Source organism: Bos taurus, chromosome 12 (genome assembly GCF_002263795.3).
Source record: "Bos taurus isolate L1 Dominette 01449 registration number 42190680 breed Hereford chromosome 12, ARS-UCD2.0, whole genome shotgun sequence".
Classification (NCBI taxonomy): domain Eukaryota; kingdom Metazoa; phylum Chordata; class Mammalia; order Artiodactyla; family Bovidae; genus Bos; species Bos taurus.
The window spans coordinates 63,308,267-63,330,000 of NC_037339.1; the positions used below are offsets into that span (position 1 = coordinate 63,308,267).

Here is a 21,734-nt window from a genome sequence, read left to right on the forward strand (position 1 = left end):
ATTCTTAAGATATTTATAGTGTAAAGATACAGATAATTTTAGCCTTTCAAATAACTGCAGCCTTGTAAGTTTTAAGGGTAATCAATAAAATGTTAAAAATTAAATGCATAACATCTTAGACAGTAATGCAGGAAAAAATGTAATAGAAAACATAACAAGCTTGAAAATACTTTCGAATATTTAGATAATCTAACTGTAAAAACTCTCCAAATAAAAGGTTAAACTTGAAAGACTATAACTGTTTTTAAATAATTGTTGATTATTTATATGAGATGACCCAAATCTTAAAAAATATTCCTATGCAAATACTAAACATACATGAAAAACCTCATGTAGTCATATCAATATTAGGTGAAATGAAATTTTATAAAAATCTGAATTAAGAATAAAAAAGGTGTATCATGAACACATATTTTTAATCTACTAAGGAATTATATAGTAAGGTATTATTTATTTTATTTAATATTTCAACTTGCATTATGCAAAAACAGAATTATAAATAAACTTTCCTGACAGGGAAGTTTTTCTGTACTTTCTTGATAGCACTCTAAAATATCAGAAATATGTGTAGAATAAGTGATTAATATCAATTTTCTTTTTAATTTACAAGGTTTTATCAAATCTATCCCTTTCATGCATTGGAGCAGGAAATGGCAACCCACTCCAGTGTTCTTGCCTGGAGAATCCCAGGGACGGGGGAGCCTGGGAGGCTGCCATCTATGGGGTCGCACAGAGTTGGAGACGACTGAAGCGACCTAGCAGCAGCAGCAGCAGTGCTATCAATATTCTATAGTTATAAGAAAAGTCACAGGAATAAAATAAAGAGAAAAAGAAATTGTCATCCTTAGATTATATGATGGTCTACTTAGAAAACCAAAAAGACAAAAGAGAATTATAGAGTAAGGAAGTTTAGCAATGTTGGTAAATATCTGTTGTTGTTTAGTTGCTAAATTGTGTCTGACTCTTGTGACCTCATGGACTGTAGCCCACTAGGCTCCTCTGTCCATGAGATTCTCTAGGCAAGAATACTAGAGTGGGTTGCCATTTCCTTCTCCAGGGATCTTCCCAACCCAGGAATTGAACCCACATCTCCTGCATTGGCAGGCAAATTATTTACCACTGAGCCACCAGGAAATATTAGATTGCCACAAATTCAATTGCTTTAAATTAGCAACAAAAAGTCTTTGGAAATAGCAAAAAAAAAAAAAAAAGATGTCTAAGACTAAATGTAATAAAGATGTGCATAACTTTTATGTAAAAATACATTTATATTGAATAATTATGGTAGAACTGAAAAATGAGAGAGATGCAGGTGTATGAACACAAAGATGCTGTATGAAAAGTGATAATCTGAAAATTTGATCTTCTTCTATTAAAAATCCCAACTAATTCACATTTGTGTATGTGCTCGTGCATAGTTGTATGTGACAGTGAAGCTAGACAAGCTTCATATTAGTACCCAAAAGAACGAAGGGCTAACTGCTACTGTTTTCAATTTGATTCTTCAGAAACTAAAAGTCCCTCAGTCATGTCCAACTCTTTGTGACCCCATGGACTGTAGCCTGCCAGTCTCCTCTCTCTATGGAGTTCTCCAGGCCAGAATACTGGAGTGAGTAGCTGTTCCCTTCTCCAGGGTATCCTCCAAACCCAGGGATCGAACCCAGGTCCCCCACATTGCAGGTGGAGTCTTTACCCTCTGAGCCACCAGGGAAGCTGGGTTCTTCAGAAGCAGCCTCTAAAATAACCATCCTTGTGCAAAGGATTTTTAAAGAAAGTGTACCAAAACTAGTAAGAGAATGAGGAAACCAAGAGAGGGACAAGGAGGGAGCCAGGCAGGATGTAATTTCAGACAGACTGCCATGATGAATTGATTTAGTCTGGTTCCATAAGAACTCAGAGTAAAGCTAACTCAAAGGTGTCCCTTTCTAAGACAATGGATCTGGTCTTTCATAATTCTGCACTGGTAAGTTCTTGTTTAGAGGTTGCTTCTGGTTTCCTGTTTCTGGACAAAGCTGGGTCCCATGGCACAGATGCTTGGAACTCAAAGTCCACCCAAGCTGTATATAAATATATACAGCTATATATATATATATATATATATATATATATATATATATACACACACACACACATATTTATACAAAGATATATAAAATGGTTTAAAAAAGAATGCCTACATGGTATACTCTGTCAAGACAGTTTTTAAGAAGAACAAGAAGGAGGACTTTTCTTGAATTATAAAAATAGTGCAATTAATATATAATATTTGTATAAGAAAAGAAAAATACACTAAAGGGTCAGAAGTAAATCAATATTTGATAATGTGATATGTGAGAAAGACAGCTTTGCAAAATCAAGGGGAACACAGTGGAATAAATGGTATTGAGACTAATGTTTTCCACATATATAAAAATAAAATTAGATTTCTCTTATTATTTATTTCTTTAATTTTATAATAAAATATAGAGCTTGAATTAGGAAAATGTCTTAATATCTCAAAAGCAAAACCATATAAAAATTCTAATAAATTTAACTACTTTAATTTTCTGAGTCTTAAGTAAATAATTAGAAGAAACACAAGCAGAAATAAAAGTGGAGAAGAGCTTGGCAATGCAACCAAAGAAAGGTTCATTTCAACAATATATGAGGGACAATCAGAAATCAGTGAGAAAAACATAAACCAGTAGAAAAATCAATGGAGAAATTATATGAGTTGGTAATTCACAGAAGAGAAAGCCAAATAGCTAAAAGTCATAAAAATTAATGGTTAATCTCACTGGTAATCAGAAAATACAATGCCGCTTCTCTCCTCTGAAAAGGAAAAAATAAAGATAAGCAATTGTGAACTCATTATTTTGACTGACAGTACCAAAAGTTCATAAAGATATAAAAATAAAACAGATTTCTTATCTGTGCTGAAGAAAATTGGAACTGTTTGAATATTTTTCATGCAATATGAAATAGTAAAGTTGAAAATGAATATATCTCTTATGCAATGATAGCAATAATCCTTAGATTATATGATGGTCTAAATATTCTACTTCTATAGCATAGTACTTCTTAGTAAACTTCCAAATATTATCACTAGCAATTTGTGGCTATTTAAATTCATATTTATTGAATTTAAAGTAAAAAATCAGTTACTCTGCCACACTTGCCAAATTTTAAGTGCTCACTACTTTGAACAACATTGATATAGAAAATTTCCTCATCATAGAAAATTTTGTTCATAAGCACTGCCCTATGTTATACGTATGCACAATGATATTAAGAAGGAATGTTTATTGTCACATTTACGGAAGCAAATAATTGGAAGCAAATACCACCAGCAGGAAAATAAATTTACTAATTTATCGTATATTTATACAATGAAATATATAGCTATGAAAGCAAATTATATAGAACTACATTCATTAACATGGATAAATCATGTAAGTTTATTAATTAAAATAAAAACCATGTTTTTGACATTAATTTGGTGAAGTTCTGAGTCATTATTGTTCAAATATTTCTTCTCTTTCCTTCTTTCCTTCTGTCTCCTTATGGTATTTCCACTGCTCATATTTGTCACATCATCCTTGGATACTCTATTTTTTTTTTTTTTTTCAATATTTCTTCTCCTTGCCTTTCCATTCTGGAAGTTTTTATAGGGATATCTTTAACTCAGAAATTATTTCCTCAGCCATGTCCAATCTACTAATAAGCCCATCAAAGGCACTGTTCATCTCTAGTATAGTGTTTTTTATATCTAGTTTTTCTTTTCAGTTCTTTCTTAAGGTTTTCATCTCTCTGCTTACATTGCCTATCTTTTTCTGCATTCTTTCTACTTGATTCATTAGAGCCTTAACATATTAATCATAGCTGTTTTAAATTCCCAATCTGATGATTCCTACATCTCTGCCATGCTTGTTCCTGATGTCTTTAATTTCTTTAATTTTTGACTTTTGGTATACTTGCAATTTTTTCTGGATAGCTGAACATGATATGTGCCAGATGAAAACGACTGCTGTAATAGACCTTTAGTAATGTGGAGTTAAGATGGAGGTTGGAAGGCCGGGAGGCATTTTATGGTCTTCTGATTAGTTCTCAGTCTCTTAGTAAGCCTATTCTTTTGAACTGTGAATGTTGCAAATGTTTTTCAGATTCTCTCCCCCCACTACTCCCTTAGGGACCAGATGACTAGGTGGACTAGAGTTGGATAATCTCCCTTCCCTCACATCAGTTAGCTTCTGATAATACACCAACACTGCTCTTGGGAAGGAAAGCCATGACAAACTTAGACAGCATATTAAAAAAGCAGAGACATCACTTTGCCAACAAAGTCCGTCTAGTCAATGGTTTTTCAAGTAGTCATGTATGGATGTGAGAGTTGGACCATAAAGAAGGCTGAGCACCAAAGAATGATGCTTTCTAATGTGGTGCTAGAGAAGACTCTTGAGAGTCCCTTAGACAGTAAGGACATCAAACCTGTCAGTCCTAATGAAAATCAACCCTGAATATTCATTGGAAGGATTGAAGCTCTAATACTTTTTTCACTTGATGTGAAGAGCCGACTCATTGGAAAAGACTGATGCTGGGAAAGATTGAAGGCAAAAGGAGAAGGAGTTGGCAGAGGATGAGATGGTTGGATGGCATCACTGATTCAATGGACATGAATTTCAGCAAATTCTGGGAGAGAAATGGAGGACAGAGGAGCCTGGCTTGTTGCAGTCCATGAAGTCACAAATAGTTGGATATAGCGACTGAACAAAAACAACAACAAAAATATGCCAGCAGGCCAGGCTCTGGTTAACTGGTTTCCTTTGAGGGCAGGCTGTATTAAGAACAGAGTGCTCTTGTTTATTTCAAAAGGATTCCCATTATCCTCCTCTAGTTGGAAGTATTTTTCCCCATTATTACCAAGGGAACATGACTAAACCCAGAGGTAAATCCCACAAAACTCTGGTACCACCCAATGATTGGGTGCTCTGGAGTTTTTAACTCTCAGCCTTGTTCACACTGACCAGTTCAGGTTTTCTCCTGGCCCTGGTTTCTTAGGAGGTTTCTGCTCTAGTAAATTGTTATTCTCTGTATTCATCTGTCTCTTCTTGTGGTCAGCAGTTTGCCTTGTTTCCTTCTCTTTGTTATGGATTCATGAAGAGTTGTTGATTTTGTCAATCTGTTTAGCTTCCCACTTGTTAGGACAGAATGGTGACTTCCAAACTCTACATGAGGAACCCAACAATAAGTGCCATAATGGAAAAGACATTATTACATTTACATAAAAGTTAAAAGTATGAAAAATAGTAGATCATGTTTATGGATATAAAGATATGAAATAAACATATAAAGGCATGCATGAAAATGAAAAACACCAAATTTAATATATTGATGAGCTCTGGTAGGAGCAGGATATATAAAAAGGGGAATGAAATTGATTAGGGCCACATAAGAATGTTTAACTCTGCATATATTTGTATAAGCTAAGAAGAGGGGCATATGATGGTTGTTAAACTGTTCTCTTTTTTATATATCTGAAATATTATACATTTTAAACTTTCCTATTGTGTGCCTTCTACTTGTCAGTTACATCTAAGAACAAATACAAAATTCTAGTAATAAGTTAATTTCTTTTCCAACACGTGTCTTCTAAATTCTGTGTTAAATATTCTGAAATTAAAAGTTGTGTGTTATTGCTTTTATTTTTTTTTAATTTTTAATGAATGGAAGAAATGTATAATTTAATATAAGTTTTTTCTGACCCTAAATGTAAAGGTTGAAAATTCATTACTACATGTCATTTGTTTTTAGAGTTAAGGGAGATGTTCAGCCTATAAAATCTATTATTATTTTTTCAGAGAGTAATTGCTTGCACATTTGATAAGTGTTTGTGCAAGGACTAATAAAATTCTTGGAAAACATAGGCTCAAATATAAGACCTTCTTCTGTGTTCATACCAGTCCATTATTCATATTATCCATATTATTTAGTATTCTTTAGTTATATTCATTGTGAAACCAGACTGAAAATTGTATAACCAAATCCTTTTATCAAGTAATCTCTAATCATGACTACTAAAATCTTTAACAGTTTTTACTTAAAAATTGCATTTCCAATATTAAGAGAAATAATGAAATGATTAAATGCATAAAAATTTGAAAGCTCTTTCAAATAATTTCTTTAAAATATTATTATTGCCTCTTGTTCTCCGACCTTTGACATGAATAGCAAACACAATTTCTGTTTAAATCATGAATGATCAATCATGTGGTTATGGAGATGTACCTTCCAATGTGCAGAGAAAGATCATTCAATCCTGAGTGTTTCTAATTTGATTTTCATGACATCTAATCATCTCAAAAACAAATATCTGTGCATCCGCCAGTTCTTACTTAATGCTGAACTTGATAAGGCGATCTACTAAAACAAGAGAATTAAAAGATACTACAGAGGGAAAGGCTTTTCTTAATTCATTAATTTACTATATATTCTTCATTCATTTACTATTCACATACTAATATATGAGTATTTATTGTGTACTAAGCACTAGCAAAATAATTTTGTTTATATTAAAGCCTCCATTTCTTTTTTTTTTTCCCCCAGAGTTCTAGGACTTTTAACCTGTCCCAAAATTGCTGAAGCAAAAATCATGATAAAACATTCTTTCCTTTACACCCCCTAACGCAAAAAAAAAAAAAAAAAAAAAACTCCATATGAGAAAAATGGTTTTGTACATGGGAAGAAACAATATAAATTCAAAACTTACAGATAAGGGTTAGCTCTATCACTCATCTCTTTAAAAAGTTTATACGAATATCCAGTCAACACCAACAGTGTTATCTCCCTTGAAATGTTATCTATACGGATTTCCAAGTAGACCACAGGGCTGTATACTGTCTTGAAATTTCCTCAGAAGGCTCTGCCATTGATCAGGTAACAGTAAAAACCTCAGAGTCCTTTCTTTTAAATGGAAGAGGGAAAGACAGGGATAGAAGAAACTCTTCAAACTTTGTCTTCTTTCCTTGTGGCTTGTGGTCTCCTCCTCCTCCTCTGCCTCCTCGGAAGCCTCCTTGCCCTCCAAAGCCTCCCTGGCCTCTGCCACCAAAGCCACCTTGGCCACCTTTGCCACCACCTCAGCCTCCAAAGCCACCTTCACCCTTAGGTTTGGCCCAGTCCAAAGTGACTTTGTTTCCATCAATTTCACCATCTTCCATGGCCTCCTTGGCAGCTTTGGCATCTTCCTCGCTGTTGAAGTCTACAAAACCAAACCCTTTGGAGGATCCAGTCTCCCGGTGAGTGACTATCCTTGCTCGAATAGAGCCATCAAACAACTCCTTTAATGTCTCTTCTGTGGTATCCTCAGAGAGACATTTGACAAAGACAGTTTTGGGTGGCTGGCTTCTTGCATTAGGTGATCCCCTGGGTCCTTGCAATTCCAGTCTGATGGCTCTGCTGTCAATTTCTCTTTTATTACATGAATTTAAAGCTTCTTTGGCATTTTCAAATGAAGCAAATTCTATAAATGCATACCCTTTAGATTTGCCATTTTGGTTCTGGGGCACCTTGATATGAGTTGCCTTCTCAAATACTTCCTGAAGAATATGTTCCGTTGCACTATAGGAGAGGTTGCTTAAAACCAGGGTTTTTGATTCACCACTCCAAGTGCTATTCTTTCCACCTCTATGGTCTTGACTTTGATCTTTCTCTCCAGTGTAGTACAGAGAAATGGATCGCCCATCTATCTCTGTTCCCTGCTTTTCTTTTTCAAGGTTTTTTCTGCCTCAGCTTCTGTCTTAAATTCAATATAAGCAATCCCTTTAACTCTTTCCATCCTTGCTGACTAATCTGATCTCCACAGCATCTTCAAACACTTCTTAATTCATCCTGAGTAACTTTGTAAGGCAGATTTTTAGCCAAAAGTGTTCCTGCATCTTGATCTTTCTTACTGTCTTTTCCCTTTGGTTTTTCCAGTTTAATTTCAGTGCCAAAGACTTTTAAACCAGTGAGTTCCAAGGCTTTTTCCAGGTCTTCAGCAGATTCAAAATCCACATAGCCAAACTTCCTAGACACACCAATTCTGACATCGACAACAGCAAGATCATTTTTAGCAAAAAGATCACTGATACCCGTTTTCAATTCAGGAGAAGATTTTATTGAAGTTCAGGTTTCCAATAAAGAGATTGAAAGATGTAGCTGGTTCTGTGCCTTCCACTTTTTGTTTCTTGGCTTCAGGAACTGCTTTTTGTTTGGCCATTTCCTTCTTTCGTTTTCCAGGTGCTTCTTTGATGGCTCTTCTTCCTCTTCCTCCTCTTCTTCTTCCTCCTCCTCCTCTTCTTCCTCATCATCCTCCTCCTCTTCATCACTGTCATCCTCTTCCTCTTCATCTTCATCATCATCATCACCCTCTTCATCTTCAGCAGTGCTTTTAGCCTTCACAGGAACAGCTTTTACTGGAGCTTTATTTCCTTTGGCTGGTACAATCTCCATAGGTTCTTCTTCAGAGTCATCTTTGTCCTCCTCCTCCTCCTCCTCCTCCTCCTCCTCATCATCATTGTCATCCTCATCATCCTCATCATCTGTGTCAGGAGCAGCACCAAAAGCAGCAGCTGCCTTCCTCACTGCTGGCTCATCCTTCTCTTCATCATCATCGTCTTCCTCTTCACTGTCATCTTCATCTTCTTCATCACTGTATTCCTTCTTGGCATTCTTGCTGTTCTTTGCTCCCTTGCCTGGGGTGGCTGCTCCCTTCTTACCAGAGGTTGCTACCAATGCTTTGCCTGGGATGCCTCCCTTTTTGCCAGGTGTTACCACTGCTTTGGCAGGTGTAACTGTCCTCTTGGCTGGCATAGCTGCTGCCTTTTTGCCAGGGGTGAAAACTGCTTTCTTTGCCCGTGTGGCAACTGCAACCTTTTTTGTTGGGGAAACCATCATCTTCTTTGCTGGAGTTGTGGCATCCTTCTTGCCTTTTTTCTGAGGAATAACAACCTCTTCTCCACTGCTCTCATCGTCTTCATCTTCTGACATTTCCTCATCTTCACTATCTTCTTCTACCTCCTTTGGGGGAGGAGCCATTTTCTTGGAGTCACCTTGATTTTTACCGGCCTTTGCGAGTTTACCATAATGGCGGCTTATGACGACGGAGTGTGTGGCAAGTGGCACAGATGAGGCCAGAGGAGCCTGAGCACCGTCGATGGCGGCCGCTAATCCCTGAGCACGTATGCTTGGCTGCCAGCTAGCGCTCGAGACTGAGGCAAAAGCAAGCCTCCATTTCTTAAAGCAACCTTATTAGTAGGTCATACTAGCTTCATTTTGCCAAGAGAACACAAAGAAAAATCTAACATTGTTGAGTGCTACATTTATGCCAGACAATGTTAAAATTGCTTATACATGTTACTCTGCACAACAATGATATAGGTAGGAATTAATGCTTTTTCAACTTGCTATAAGAAGTCATATTGCAAAGATACATTAAGAAACTTGTTCAAGGTCACTCAATTTAGAGACTCAAGATTAAATCCTATGCAGTTTGGCTTCAACATTTATTCTCTTGAACATAATGTTAGAGCTGTTTCTGTGTAAGAGATCCAGGACTCAGTCTCAGAAATCTTAGCTGCCAAGGCCCATTCTTTAAATGTTACATTATACTACCAACAATCTGTTTCCTGTAATGGCAGATTAGGTTGTTTTTGACTAGCACTTACATTAGAAAATCTGGACAAGCTATTTTTTAAAATGTATTCAAATGTTTGGGGAACCTTCCAGAGCAGTGAGGAATTATTATAGGTTTGAAAAAGCAGAGAATAAAAACCAAAAGAGCCAAGATTTGGGGCCCTTTAATTATTAAGTTATGTGCAGATTCAAAAATATGGTGGCAAAGAGAGAGTGCATGGAATTGTTGGTATACACATAGGATGAAGGGAGAAATTGCAGGCCAATACTTTCAGTTGGGACACAATTAGGAACCTTAAAAATAAACCTTAGGAGAAAGGGATAACCATAGATTGACCTGCTTTTAATTACCTCAACACCTTATTAGATTCATCTTTGTTCTAGCTGCTTAACAAAACCAAAACCAAAACCTTTCTTAAAGTAAGATAAGCATAAGATAACATATGTGTGTGTGTGTTTGTGTGTGTACTCAGTCATGCCCAGCTCTTTCTGATCACATGGACTGTAGCCCGCCAGGCTCCTCTGTCCATGGGATTTCCCAGGCAAGAAAACTGGAGTGCGTTGCCATTTCCTACCACAGGGGATCTTCCTAATGCAAGGAAGGAACTTGCATCTCTTGTGTTCTCTGTATTGGCAGGGGAATACTTTACCACTGTGCCACCTGGGATGTGGTTAAAGGTCTAATATAGGTATAATTCAAATCCCATATAAAGGAAAGGGATAGTACAAGAAATAATTAAGATGTTAATGACTGAATATTATCTAAATATTCAACTTAATGATTGAAGAAGACCTGAGAGTCCCACCCAGGATAAATGCAGCAAAAATTATATTTAGGCTCATCATATAAAAGCTGGTAACATAAAAAATGTAAATCTCTTTAAACTTTGTTTAGTTGATTAACAGTATTGAGATAGTTTCAGGGGTACGGCAAAGTAACTCAGTTATGCATATACATATCTACATTTTTCAAATTATTTTCCCATTTAGGTTGTTACATAATATTGAGTAGAGTTCTCTGTGCTACAAAGTAGGTTTCTGTTAGTTATCCAAGAAAAAATGTAAGTCTTAAATACATTGGATGTGCATCCTAAGTCACTTAGTCATATCCGAGTATAGCCCGTGAGGCTTCTCTGTCCATGGGGATTCAAGAATTCTGGAGTAAGTTGCCATGCCCTCTTCCTAAATAAGCTGGAGGTGATGTTAACAATAATGTTATCTCTTCAAAGAAACCAAAATAGCACCAATAGTTAACTTTTTAACAGAAACAATGGAAGCCAGAGGACAGTATCTATAAAATACAAAAAACTAATAACTGCCAACCTAGAAGTCTATACTCAGGTAAAATATACTCTGTACTCAGTTAAAATATACTTTAAGCCTACTTAAAAGTCACTTTTAGACAAAAACTTAAATAATTTGTTACAAGCCAACCTGTATTCTTGTCTGGAGAATCCCATGGACAGAGGGGCCTGGCAGGCTTCAGTCCATAGGATCACAAGAGTCAGACATGACTTAGTGACTAAAACGCCAACCTATATAAAAGTAAATATTAAAGTATCTTCAGGAAAAAAGGAGCAGACTTCTCTGCAAATGTTCCTGATTTGAAAAGTCTAGGACCTTAAAATGGGGATTGGGAACATCTCAGTGGATACTTCAGGAAATCTTGCACTTATTTCCAAAGAACACAGACTTTGTAGACTGAATACAAGCTAAAGATTGACTATATCTATCCGTCAGCCCCACTCAAGTGTGGCCCTAAAAGACAAAACAGAAGTGGGAGAGGAACAGCTTCCATGGGACAGTTATAACTTAGGGACACTTTCAAACACACAAAAAAGTGGCTAATACAGAGTCGGGGAAGAGAGGGGGAAGGCAATGGTTTGATCAGGTGGTTGTGAGCAAAACAATTGGAAGACTGAAATATTCATCTGCAGTGAGGCATGATGCTGAGACTTTAGAAGTATGCATAAGTGTGAACATCTTTGCCCATATTAACACCCAACAGACACATTCACCATCAACAACCAAGTGGATTGAAAGACAATCAGTTGATGTCAGCAAGCCTCTAGTCATAGTTGGCACAATGAATACATGAGCCCATCATTCAAATCCTGCACTGTAGCTTGAGGAAATAAACTAGTAGCAAGTTGATCAACAGAAGGATGATTTGTCTTGATGAGTTTTCAAGTTGCCTTTTCTTCAGAGCCTCACAAAGCAATGCTAAGTGAGGTTATAGGATGTTCGATTCACCCAGACAGGATACTTGTTTTAGAATAAAGGACCTACTTTTCAGCAAAGACGATGTAGTGGGCACACGGTGATGAGATTTGGTGTCATGCAACAGTAATCAGAAAACACCAACATGATAGTGGCAGAACCGGATATGAGTGCCAGCTCAGAGAGAATAGCCTGCAGGACCTCCTGGGTCATTGTGCCATCGTAACTTCAGGGTTCACAAAGACCATTATAACAGACGTCACTTGGTACTTTGTCACAATAGACAAAGTATGGGTCCAGAAGTCAATATAGAGGAATGTTCCTATTTGCCTTTATTCCCAGGGATTCACTTTGGAAATTCGGGCTTTATTCCCTACAAATTCTGTGCATATAGAGATTCTGATTTCCATAAAGGTGTTACCTCTACTGGGGGAGAGAGCAAGGGACCAGTAAGCAAGGAAAGGAATAATATTCCAGTATGGAGAAGGCAGGGTAGCTATTACACCACCAGAGCAGAGAGGAACATTTTGGCACGAGGTGACACACTGCAGAGATTCTTGATACCCCCTTGCTCCATTTTAACTCAATTGCCCAAGTACAGTGGCATCAGCTTGAGAAATTCCTGATGACTAGAGACTCATATCCTTCAGATCATCCCACCAGGTGAGCCTCTGTTAGAGGTGATACCTGAGGATGATTGAATCTGTCTAGAATGGGTATTAGAAAAAGGAAGTAAGTTTGAGTTGCTATTCTAAGGCCAGCTGCTGTGATAACAGCTTTAGAAAATCTTGCAAACATTTCTTGTATGGGTTTCCTTAGGAAAAGAGAGCAAACAAACCTGAAGGAACTATTCCTAGGTGAATACATTAATGCTATGGAGTAGGAAATGGCAACCCACTGTGGTATTTTTTGCCTGGAAAATTCCATGGACAGAGGAGCCTGGCAGGCTACAGACCATGGGGTCCCAAAGAGTTGAACATGACTGAGCCATCCACACAATACTTTAATACAAAGTAAATAGACCTTCCTGGGTAAGGGGGTGGATGTTGCAATCTGTTGCCCAGGCCCACCCCATTCATTTGAGACCGAGGCACTTATTCTTCAGATGCCAGGGACTTTGGCTATTGATGGCTTAATGTTGAGTCTCCATGAGGATTTCCTTCAGTCAAAGGGAGTTATCTCACAGAGCTATCTCATTATATGTTTGCCTTAGTTGATACAGGAGGGGGGATGAAGGGCCTGTCTCAATTCAGACATTTCTTAAATACTTTCACAGGTGCTTTGAAACTTACTTGTAGTTGAGATTTTCTGATTCTCCCAATTGTGTTTCTCTTGCACCCTCACATACCAAGAGCTCTCCCAAATATATCTCCTGTTTGTAAATATCAGTTTCAGAACCTGTGTCCCAGGGAGCCTGACCTGTGGTGTGAATGATATAGCTACATAGCTTAATCCATAGTGTAAGGTGGGAGTTAAGGAAATAATTAGTATCAAGTAAACAAATGATAGGTAATATGGAAAAATACAAATAAGTTTGAGGCAGAATAAATCCACAGAGTAGAAACATAAGCTCCTCTGATTTTCAGGTGCTTGGGAATCAGTTTATACACAGAGAGAACTCAGAAGAGAGCAGAGTTTGAAGAGATAATCAAGGATTCACTTTGGGATATAATTTTAGTTGCTTTGTTATCTCTCAGAAGACCGGTGGTATGTAGACAAGGTTGAAAGCATGAAATGAGAAGCAATTATTTCAGAGGACTGTTATTCTAAAAAGGGGCTCCAGTTTCATCCACCTCATTGGAACTGATTCAAATATATTCTTTTTAATGGCTGAGTAATACTCCATTGTGTATATGTACCACAGAGGGATGGTACAGGGAGGGAGGAAGGAGGAGAGTTCAGGATGGGGAACACGTGTATACCTGTGGTGGATTCATGTTGATACATGACAAAACCAATACAATATTGTAAAGTTAAAAAATAAAATAAAATAATTAAAAAATAAAGAAAAAGGGACTTCTTCCCGTGACTCTATGTTAAAGAACCTGCCTGCCAATTCAGGAGACATAAGAGATATGGGTTGGATCCCTGGGTTGGAAAGATCCCCTAGAGGAGGGTGTGGCAACCCACTCCAGTATGCGTGTCTGGAGAATCCCATGGACAGAGGAGCCTGGCAAGCTACAGTCCACGGGGTCACACAGAGTTGGGCACAACTGAAGCATCTTAGCATGCACGCATGTATTCTAAAAAGAAAAGGGAGTATGTCCAAACCAGAGGAATACAGACCTTTAGAAATGACCAAAGGAATGAGGGTCTGCTAAGGAGACAGACTAAAAATAATCAGTGGGAAAAATCAGTTTCTAGGGAGATGAGGTTATGCATAAAGATGGATATAGCTTTTAAGGATGACGATATTTTCAGGATAATACTAGGAGGTAACATAAGATACAAATTGAGGACATTTTTCAGAGTTTAGTATCACATTTTTTTATAGAAGTCTTAGTAACTTTTCGAATAAGTATTGTGTTTTTTTTTTAAATTTTGATATAGAAATAGAACTGGGAGAAGAGATTGAATGGAAAGATGCTGATAATCTTTGGTAAAAACTTTAAAGAATTTTAAAACATGTTTTAGCACTGATGGGGGAAAATAAAGTAGAGAGAGAAATTTGGGAGACTTGGAAAGAAGGGATTATCCAGTGTTGTCTCAGAGGGGCAGGAAAAAGTGAATTTCAGAGCACATGATTAGCCTTAAAAATAAAGAGACATTTTCCCTAAACATAACAGTAGTGAAAAGGAAACTGTGTGGATTAATGTGTAGATATTATAGTTTTATTAAATAAGATTTCATTGTATGTCTGAATTTACAGTTAAAAATAATTTAAGATGTGAACATTATAAAGAATCCATTAATACTCTCTAGTTTCCACTATGTAAATAAATTTGAGACCCCCAAAAAAACTTTGAAGAGATTATTAAGTTAGCATTGATTTCAATTCTAAATTTAGAATCCATTTTGAGAATGTATTGCTTTTAATTTCAGAATCACTTTCAGTTTATTATCACACACCAAAAAAAAAAAAAAAAACAAGAAAAATTTATTCTCTGAGAGGGAAAAATCAACACTATAAGAAATTTATACTATGTCTCACAGGTCTAGTAAAATACTAGAAGTACAAAAGAGGAGTAATATACAGAACCAATGATGAAAACTAATCAAGAGGTTCATGAAAAATGTAAACATGAGATACAAACTCCAAGAGGTTATGAGATTGTTACAATGATGTATAAAGAAATTCAAAATGTCTTTCCAAATGACTTCTATCAATGAATATGAATGAATGTTAAGAAGTGTTAGCGTCTTGCTGTATATATTGTGCAATGGGATAAGAGATATTAATATTTAGTGTCTAAGTAGTTTCCTTTCAACATGACTTCATTAAAAATATTTTAAGAATGGTTTTGCTTTACTTTATCACTCGTAAATTAGTTTATTAAAAGTAAATTCAGGGTGATAAAAGCATGTTTTTTTTCAATCTTAGTCCTCAAAAGCCATAATAAAATATGGAGTTAATTTTTTTTAATTTACTTAATTTGCTTATAAGAGATTTTCTGTTCTATAACATTGAAAGCTTCATTAACAATTGATCAAAATTTGCTTATTTTTCAAAACAAATGGTAATGATTTTTAAAGGATTCTTCCATTAATTTGTTCTCTAATTTTTTCATCTGTATATATTAAGGAAAAATTCCCTACCCTGATGCTGGAAAGAGATGTAGACCAAGCAGATACATAGTTTCTAATATGTAACAATACAAACAAATAAATACAACAGTGTAAACTCAGGTAAATAAGAGGAGAGAGAGGTGATAGACATAGAGGATGGTGTAGAAAGGTCCTCTTAAGGCAGTGACATAGGAGCAGAGGCCTGAGTGGTCAGTGGAGGTGTGTCCTGTGATCTCACATCGTGCTCAATCATGTCAGACTCTGCAACCTCATGGAATGTAGCCTGCCAGGCTCCTCTGTCCATGGGATTTTCTTGGCAAGAATACTGGAGTAGGATGCCATTTCCTTCTCCAGAGGATCTTCCTGACCCAGGGATCAAATCTGTGTCTCCTGTATTTCCTGCATTGTAGGCAAATTCTTTACCCACTGAGCCATTCAGGAAGCCCCGGCTTTCAGAAAAGTAACAATGAATAGAGATGAGTTTGGTAAATTCTAGAACCAGCAAGAAGATCAAGGGAGCAAAGGAGAGAGGGAACATATGAGGTCAGAGAAATAAGCAAAAATCAGAAAAAGGTACAGCGTGCTGAGAAAGAGAAGAGAAAACTACTCCTTTCCTGTTTGATAAAATGTCATCATTCTCTTTGTAGTTTTTATCACTTAAAAACAAAGATATTTTCATTAAGTATTTTGTTTTGCCTACTAGCTGTACTAGATGAAAATGATTTATCAAAATAACTTCACAGTGAATATTTATCCAATATTTTAATCTCATACATTCTAAAACTGTTTTTATGAACTCAATATATCCTAATATAAAGTTAATGAGATAATATTAAAAAAATTAAAATAAAAGGAAAAATCACTGGAGCAAAAATTGTTTCTAAACATTCCTGTATCTTTTTTTCTGTTAACCAAGGTTTCAGCTATTTTGTTTTCTTAAGAATATTAAGGATATTTGGGTAATCTTAGATTTGCATTGTAATTCTTGATTGCTTGCAAGGTTTACATATGTCATTTAACTTGGTTGAATAATGCTCCTCTGCACCTCAAAATCCATATCCATGAATGTGATGTTATTGGAAAACAGAGTCATTACAGATGTCATCAAGTTATGATAAGGTCATACTAGATTAGAGTGAGCCCTAAATCCAATATGACTGGTGCCCTTTAAAAGTAGAGGGAAATATAGGGGACTTCCCTGGTGGTCCAGTGGTTGAGAATCCACCTTCCAATGCAGGGGATGTGGTTCAGTCCCTGGTTAGAGAACTAAGATCCCGCACGCCATAAGGCATCTAAGACTACTCTGCAACTAGAGAAGCCCGCACCGCAATGAAGATCCAAAACAGCCAAAATAAAAAAGAGAGTAATTTAGATCCAGAGACACATACACAGAGAAGGTGGCCATATGAACACAGAGGAAGAAATTGAAATGATGCAGCTACAAACAAAGGAAATTAAGGATTACTAGCATCAACCAGAAGCTGGGAAGAAGCAACGAAATATTCTTTCCTAAAGTCTTTCCAGTAGTCATGTAAAGATATGAGAGCTGGACCATAGGAAATGGTGAGCACCAAAGAATTGATGCTTTTGAACTGTGGTGCTAGAGAAGACTCTTGAGAATCACTTGGACTGCAAGGGGATCAAACTAGTCAATCCTAAAGGAAATCAATTCTGAATATTCATTAGAAGACTGTTACTGAAGCTGAAGCTCCAGTACTTTGGCCACCTGATGGGAAAAGACAACTCATTGGAAAGATTCTGATGTTGGGAAATATTGAGGGCAGGAGAAGAAGGGGGCAACAGAGGATAAGATGGTTGGGTGGCATCACGGACACAACAGACGTGGGTTTGAGCAAGCAGTGGGAGATAGAGTAGGACAGGGAAGCCTGGCGTGCAGCAGTCCATGGGGTCACAAAGAGTGGCACATAGCTGAGCAACTGAACAACAGTAAAGTCTTCCAGGAGGCATTGCCTTGACAATACTTGGATTTCAGACTTCCAATCTCCTGTACAGTGAGGAATAAATTTTCTCTTGCTTTCAATCACCTAGTTTGTGACTTTGTTATCACAGACCTAGGATGCAAATACAGTCTTTATACACAGAAGAGTTTGAAAATATCCATAGTTTTGTCCTTCCTGATACAATGTTGCATTTTCCATCCTTCAATAGCTTCTGGATATGAGGAATAGAATTATTTGAAATTTTTTTAACATAGCCTATAAATTAGATACTATTGTCCTTCAAAAGTGCTAAAACCATTATCTGTACAATTGACCTGATACCCATAGTCTTTGATATCTCAAATACTATCACCCACTTTCCCTTGCCTCTCAATTACTCCTTGTCACATCCCTCTAATTTCATTATGCAAGTATGATAGAATAATTATATACATATGTATCCTACCTTGGGAAGCATAGAAGCTCTTAGAATCATTTACATAATAGAACAACTTAAAATATTTCAAGTATCTATTCTCCGCCTCATCTCTGTTTCTCTCTCTCTCTCTCTCTCTGAAGGAAACAGGTGGAGCATGCCATGTTCATTTACATCTTCATACTAATTCATACACATATAAAAGGACATCAAGTGGTCAAAGCCAAAGTGTAATGCATATAATTCTTTTGAAAACCGGTTTTCAAAAATGGCTAATTTTCCCAAGGTTATAAACAGCTTGATTTGCCAAGTAAAGTTTTTATTTTTAATAGTTTATGGTAAAAAAAAAATGTGTTATCACCAGTCTTCCAGAGTAATTTCCCCCTTTCTGATTGTCCTGGCTTTACGTTTTTTTCTTCCCAAGACGCTGTGGTTGCAGAGCAAACTCATGTCAGTTGAGGTCCTTGGAGCCCAAAGAGGCTGCTGTTTAAGCCCAGCAGAGAACAGAGCTAGTGCTGATACCTGCAGGTCACCCAGCCTTCAAAAGTCCTACCCTTAGCCACTTTCTTTAAGCAAAACAAAACAAAACAAAACCAGGATGTTTAGGATCCAACTGGTTACCTACTTAGCTTTTCTTGTTTTATTGCCAGTATTATTTGCAGGGTAGAAGGTCACTCTAAGGTTGAGGTTTCTCTGAGAAGCTTGCGACTACCAGTCCATCACTCTAGTAAGATACAACATAGTTTTGTTTCCTATAGATTCTTCAAACCTAGCTCAGTATTTCTACCCTTTCCTTCCCTTGATTTTAATCTATAAGCAGGGATCCAGGATATGCGCATGAACTCCTGTCTTATCCTCCCCTCTCCTCTCTCATCATTTCTGCTTCCCTCTGGAAAGAACCACCCTAAATCCAAAGACCTCTCCTTTACTCAGCATGATTCAGGTGCTTCTGCCACCAGCACCCTTTGGACACTTGGATCTGGCAGTCAGCAGGCAACAAAAGGAGTCCTTATGGTGACTGTGCCATTTGACACTGACCAGCAAGCCTAGGTAGAGCTGCTTTACATAGTAATAGCTGTTGTTCAGTCAGTAAGTCGTGTCCGACTCCTCCAACACCATGAACTGTGGCACACCAGGTTCCCCGTCCTTCACTATCTCCCAGAGTTTGCTCAAACTCAAACTCATGTCCATTGAATAGGTGATGCCATCCAACCATCTCATCCTCTGTTGCCCCCTTCTCCTCCTGCCCTCAGTCTTTCCCAGCATCAGGGTCTTTTCCAGTGAGTTGGCTCTTCACATCAGATGACCAAAGTATTGGAGCTTCAGCCTCAGCATCAGTCCTTCCAATGAATATTCAGGGTTGGTTTCCTTTGAGATTGACTAGTTTGATCTCCTTGTTGCCCAAGGGACTCAAGAGTGTTCGCCAGCACCAGTTTGAAAGCATCAATTCTTGAGGTCTGCGGAATACCTCCTGGGGTCTCAGGAGATCCTCTTGCACACCTCCTTGCAGTCCCTTGCCATAATATGGCATTAGCTTACAGTGTAACATTGGGTGCACCTGTACAGCAGCCCTGGACTAAAAGGAACATGAGGAAACTTCTGGGATGAGGGTTTATGTCACACACTACCAAGTAAGCCACCAAGACACACCTGGGTGATAGCTCAGCCTGAGAGACATTTAAGATGGAGAGTGAAGTTCAGAGATGAGCACCAGAAACTGCAGTAGAGGGAGCTGCAGTTCCTCCCTCTAGTCTCTTTCTTAGTAATTTTCCTTCAGGAAAAAAAAAAAAAAAGCCCATGGGAATTGTACTGGAGCTGTGATTTGGACTTACGTGAAGTAGATCTGTGCAGTACAGAGATATCAGTGGTGCTTGTGCGAACTGCTTCATTTTGATCATTGGGTGGAGACCCCAGCTGCTGTGCTCTGAAATCTACCTCCAGTGGCAGAGTGAAGTGGGATGCTACATGCTTATTCATTCAGTCATGTCTGACTCTTTAGGACTCCATGGGCTGTAGCCCACCAGGCTCCTTTGTCCATGGGATTCTCCAGGCAAGAATAATGGACTGGATTGCCATTCCCTTCTTTAGGGGATCTTCCTGACTCAGGGATTGAACCTGGGTCTCCCACATTGCAGGTAGATAATTTAGCATCTGAGCCTAAGGCAGGCCCATTCCTGGAAATTTGACAACCTATTCAAAGCTCAAGGAGCCCATGGAGACTTTGCTGCACCTTCCTTATACTTCAAAGCAGTCTATGATGCTTCCACCCAGATTTCTCTTCCTTTCTCCTTCACCTGTGTTTAGATTTGGATCATGGCCTGATATCGCTTGGGCTTCCCAGGTGGGGCCAGGGGTAAAGAATGTGCCTGCCAATGCACGAGACAAAAGAAACGCAAGTTTGATCCCTGGATTGGGAAGATCCCCTGGAGGAAGGCATGACAACCCACTCCAGTATTCTTGCCTGTAGAATTCCCATGGACAGAGGAGCCTGGCAGGCTACAGTCCATGGGGTTGCAAAGAACCATATACTACTGAAGCAACTTAGCACGCACACACTGACACCTCACTCAGCCCTTTTCATTTTCCATCCCTGTTTCCTTTTCACACAGGTATTTGATCCTCTTGGCATCTGCCCTTTGGAGGACCAGGATTAACAAAGTTATCAAATCTGGTATTCCCAGGATCTGGTTTCTGGATGACTCTTTCTTGATCACTGTCCTCTCTGGCCTCATTTAGGATGGAATTTCTCCAGGTTTTTCATTCTGGGTCTTGAGCATTCTTAGATCACTTTCTATTGGTGTGAGTTTGCTTCCTTAAATATTTAGTAGATATGTGACCTACTTGTTTTATATCATGCTTTTAGATATATATGTGAAAGGGCCATTTTAAAAATCTCTCATGGGATACAAAATAATATAAACTGAATTACTAGAAAAATTAAATTTGAAAAGTGTATTGAGTGTTGAGAAGCAATGTCAAAATGTTATGACATTTTCTGAACACTTGCAAACTGGTAATAATGTCTAAGAGCAAACTGGTAATAAACATTTCAAGACTGTACACCAGTCTGTGAACCACATTTACAGAAACAATCCTTTAGATCAATTTTGTAAGATGAAAACTACTCAGAGGAATGTTCATGAGAAAGATTTTGCTTCATAGAATTCATATTTTCATGCTGATCCTGGGTTAAAGGTCTCTGAATTGGGATATTTTAAATTATACCCTTGACTGGGGTGGACACTGGTTATAATGTCTTTCAGGAGCATTTAAACAGTGGCGTATGAAAATAAAGTAAAATGATTTGAGAAAAATAAAATAAACAGTGGTTATATTTGAATATTTTTATGTAAAGAAGCCAAACATTGAAGAAGCCAAGGTGATCAGACTTGCTTTTTATGTCAATATTTTTTTCTTTTCTTTTCTCACTTTCCTATATATGCTGGTACCTTCATTATTGGGTTAGAAAACTTGTCTCATTTTACATGATATAGAATGTTAGATGATTACATTTTTATTGAAGTCTAGTAAATAGGCTAAGGAAAGCTATGCTTCCTCTACTTTTTTTCTTCATGTCCCTTACATTAATGATATATTAAATGCCCCAAGAAATACATAATGTAATACAATAGTTTATGTAATTTAGTTAGCTCATCATTACCAAGCCACCTAATGCTACACAACCACTAAATAAGAAGCAAATGCCAGGCCAGAGTTTAAACAGTAGTTCCCAGCAGCATGAGTCCTCTGCTTGGTACATGACA

The 21,734-nt window shown here is 37.5% G+C and overlaps 1 pseudogene; it reads right to left on the reverse strand.

Moving 5' to 3' along the window:
- Positions 1-6,814: 6,814 nt before the first annotated feature.
- LOC616944 (nucleolin-like) lies at positions 6,815-19,947 on the reverse strand (annotated as a pseudogene).
- Between the last annotated feature and the right edge of the window lie 1,787 nt (positions 19,948-21,734).